Raw genomic sequence first — 4,471 nt, 5'->3', positions numbered from 1 at the left:
ACATTAGAAATTTTCGGAACCTAGATTTGGGTGAGGTTTTTTAGGAAGGCTGTTAAAACAAAGGGACTGGAATCAAAAAATCTCCTGCTGCTTTTCAGTTTCCACATGAAAAATATAGGCTATAGCCTCATAATCTCTTCATTTGCTATTGTTGTTTGTGTGTTCATATTTTTTTCTTAATTACCGTAAGCTAGACTTAATAATTATTTTTGTTTCTTCATGGACCTGTTTTTCTGTACTATACTGCACTTCTTTTGTGGACAAGGAGGTAAACATTTCTTTGGGGAATTAAAGCATAACCTGAACGAAAAATGATATTTTGAAACTCTATTTCAGGGGGGAATTATCATGATAAAATCTTCTTTTCAGTCTATATTGACTCATGGGCCTTAACCTTGTCAAATAAGCTATAGCCTACAAAACAGCAATAATTCTGCATAGTACATAAAAACTGGTTTTCCAGTTGGTGAGGAAACAGTAAATAATGAACAAAGGAGGTGATTGGTTTGTTTTCCACCATCTCATTAGTTCCATCGTTTAGTCATAGGTTGGTACCCTGCCCTTGGATAGTAACCTTACAAATGTGACTATTTATTTACCTAAATTTTGGGGATGAGTTTAGACAGTGTAAATGGACGTATGCAAATAAATCATAATTTTTCATTAAAGGAAAAAAGGTAAAACTGAAAAGTCTGCAAATGGGATGATGAAGAGTATCACTGAAAGGACTCTACTTAAATGAGAATTATTTGTACATAAGATGTTCTTGAAGATTTAATACTGTACTTCAAATTCACAACCACAAGTTAGTAAGTACCTTAGACCCCAAAGGACATGTGATTCAATGTCTTCTAATACTGTGACACCATGCACAAGAATAAATTAGTGCTTAAGTATCTTGTTGTTTGCAGGTCCCAAATTTTCTAAACATCAGCATTTTAATATCAAATAGGGGTTAATATTGTCCTGACTCAGTTTACTCAACTCTTAAACATTGATTTTTAGAGGCTTACTTACAAGCTTTCCACCAGACCTAAAGCTTCATGATTTAGTGAGTTAACTCTCAATATGTTACAAAGGAGATACCTATATATTCACCAAACAAAAGAAGAAAATGTAATCATGCAGGCATCATAAAACACTATTAAATATCACAATTAGACTTTTCTCAAATGTTTTCTCTAAGACATCAGAAAAAATTTGTTGAATTAAACTGACAGACAAATACCAAGATATGAAAAGTGGTGATTTAATTTATAACTAAAGGTTTTGTAACAAAGGTACATATAAATTTAAATTAGTAAGTTTGCAATTTAATTCGGTGAGAAAAAATAAGGCCTATACTGGACTTCATTAATTAAATATTTGGAAATCAAAACTAAACATTTTTATCTTGACATCACTGAATTTTATGTGCAGGGGAAAAACTGATGATTAATGATGATCTTAATATGGATAAAACTGTGGTCTCCATTGCACAGAATTGATCACATTTCACATTAATTTTTTAAAATAATGAGGTTAAGAGAAGCTATTCTGCATCAATAAATTTTAGATGACTTTAATAAATTACCAGAATAGTAATTTAGTACTATTATTTTCAAAATTCTGAATTTAGTACAATATCCATTTATTGTGAAACATAATGAGGTATTATTTTTAGCATAAATGACATTTTACATTTAGACATAAATTAGCATATTTTGTTATATTATTAATTTAGTAACTAGGTCATAGCTTAGCTGCTACTAGTATTTATTATTAACTATTTGCTATTTCTTAGAACATCTTTGTTTGGTTTTGGGTTGTTTCCCATCTACACTGTGCTCTTCACACTGTGTGTCTGTGAGATGTCACCAAGCTGTGTGTGGCTGCATGGCAGTATCAGAGGTCAGTGTTAACACAATGAATCTTGCAGGAACACAAAGTAGCCACAGAAAGCTCTCACGTTCAGGCAGGAAAGAATGTTATTTTTTTTAATGATTTCTAAATTCTTAGTATTTCTATAGATGTTTGATGATAATTCACAAAATATATAATAAAATTATATTGTCATTATTAAAAATGATTAAATATTAATATCTAATTGACTTCACTAAGCAATTCACGAATTGGGCAGCACTCCATCTAGCAACTAGAAGGTTAAAGCTTTTATAGGAAGAAGGGTGAGGCAAAGGAGCTATTAACAAAGGAATAGAAAGGATTGTTCTTGGGCCCGGACACCTTTTTCAGAGGGGAAGCACCCAAGTAGGGTTTTTACCATGCATAGCGCCTCTTTTTTCTCTGGGGCATGGAGAAGGCCCATTTTCTTACTTGTACTTGATCAGAAAGTTCCCATACAGATTCTGCTTCTGTGAGGTATTGAAATGACAATTAGATTAGGTATTCCACTAGGTCTGGTATTCTTGCTGGTGGAAGTAGGTTATTTCATGGGATCGCAAGGAAAGCATTCTGAGAGACGCATGCATGGAAGGATGTAGTGTGATAAGATTTATTTGGATGGAAATAGAAGGCTGTCCCCAGGTTTCCAATGTTTCATTTCCATTTGTCCTGCTGAGGAAAAAGTTCAATCTCGTCTTCATCAGGCCCAGAAATAAGGGCAATATCCAGACATTTTATGCTATAGGTTCAATCCATTTCTCTGCCCCAATCCGGCTAGTTTAGTCTGTTCCCGACTGTGCTCTGGCTGATTGGCACTGCTGTATCCAGTACTCAGGCTTGTCCTGGAGCCTGCTTGAAGTTTGTGTGGCTACTGGCTGAACAGCTGCTAGAGGCCACATGGCTGCTACAGGGAGAATGCGCAAATAAATGTGGCAAGCACATGTTACCAAGGGAGGGAGGGAGAGAGGGAGAGAGAGAGAGAGAAAGAGAGAAAGAAGGGGAGAGAGAGAGAAAGGGAGAGAGAGGGAGAGGGAGAGAGAGAGAGAAATAAGATTTTTTGTTAAACTGGGATTATATTACCTTGGCCTTGGAAAGGACCAGGCATTTTTTCAAACCAATCAGTCTCCAAAGTTTTCATTGGCTGGTTCTGGATCCTTCCCCTAACTAAGCCGTTTTCTGGTCCTCCATTGTTTCACGTCCCCTATCCAATCTAATTCTTTTCCCAGGTTAGACAGGCCTCTGTGATCATCGTCTTGGCTCTCATGTCATATATCTCATAGAAACACCTTCTCCTTTGCATTTTGGCATCTACTGCACATGTGCTTACCTTCCTATGTTCCCTGTCCCCTCCAAAATCTGGTAATGGAGAGTGGGCTGCTCCATACATGGGGAAAAGAGAGCTGTTAATCCCCTTGGTGGGGCAATGAAGCTATCCCCTTGAGTGTGTGAACTTCTCATGGGGATAGCTTCTTAATTAAGCAGGCTAGTGCTCTCCAGTGGATTATGCTTAATAATGTTTGATTTCTTTTGCTCCCTTACTATATTAATACCTAGCAACCTACACTAACACCATCATGAGCTAAGTGACATTATTCTGGGCTTTTTAAAAAAAACACTATTAAAATTATTTTCTCAATAGATGATTTAATGGGAGTTTATGGTTGATTAGCAATTGTTTAAAAATACTACTTTGCTATAGGAAGATATATACACATTTAATTTACATTAAGCTAAATGTTTTATATACCATTTACAGACATATCTATATGTTTAAATACTTCATATGGGTTTAGAGAGAATTGATTATTCCAGGTGACAATTCTTTCACATAAAAGTTCTTGCTTTATTAATCCTTTTATGAAAAAAAAATCACAACTAATAGAATCACTGAAGACTTTTCACTCTTTCCTTTTGCCAGCACCAACATTGGCTGTTGCAGTCCTCCTAAATTTATTTATTCTGTTACTATGATCCTTTCTTTATTTTCTTGAGATCTTCTACTTCTTATACCGGTTATGTCTTGCCAGACTATGCCTGGGTTCATTTTTCTTTTTGTAATCCATGGAAGCATAAATCATGTCAAAGCCAGTTGTCTGGCCACCGCCAAAATGGATTCTAAATCCACACACAAGGGTGATGTCTGGTGTGGCTTATTACATTTTGGCTAGTTGTTCCTGATTTCTGTCTTGGGTACTGTTGCCTTCCTAGGGTGAAGGGCATCAGTGACCATTTGTTTCTGCTGAAGTCATCTTTTGTTCACGGACTGCCTCGTCCTGAGAGTTACTGTGTCTTTCATGATGGCAGCCAGTTACCAGGTAGCCAAGGAAGAAAGTGGGATAGCAATTTAAAAATCATTTTAGTTAAATCCAAATTATCTTTTACTTTGCTCTGATTAAGTCACTTTTTATTTTAATAAGTATGTAAACTTAGGTCTCCTTATTCCTAGTACACTGTTTTTCATTTATATAATTCTGAAATTTCATAGTTAATGTGAACCATAGCCATGATGTTTAGTGCTTGAAACCTATCACCTAATAACTCCAAAAGTGCTCATTCCCACATCGCCTCGCCTGGGAAGCCATGTCCAGTG

The 4,471-nt window shown here is 35.8% G+C and overlaps 1 pseudogene; it reads right to left on the bottom strand.

Annotated features, from left to right (window-relative positions):
- Positions 1 to 3,779: 3,779 nt before the first annotated feature.
- On the bottom strand, positions 3,780 to 4,177 carry LOC123824836 (annotated as a pseudogene).
- Between the last annotated feature and the right edge of the window lie 294 nt (positions 4,178 to 4,471).

This window comes from Phyllostomus hastatus, unplaced genomic scaffold (genome assembly GCF_019186645.2).
Source record: "Phyllostomus hastatus isolate PE091 unplaced genomic scaffold, TTU_PhHast_1.1 phas_contig_58, whole genome shotgun sequence".
Classification (NCBI taxonomy): Eukaryota; Metazoa; Chordata; class Mammalia; order Chiroptera; family Phyllostomidae; genus Phyllostomus; species Phyllostomus hastatus.
Note: the sequence above shows the minus strand (reverse complement) of the source record. Positions and strands in the feature narration are given on the sequence as shown.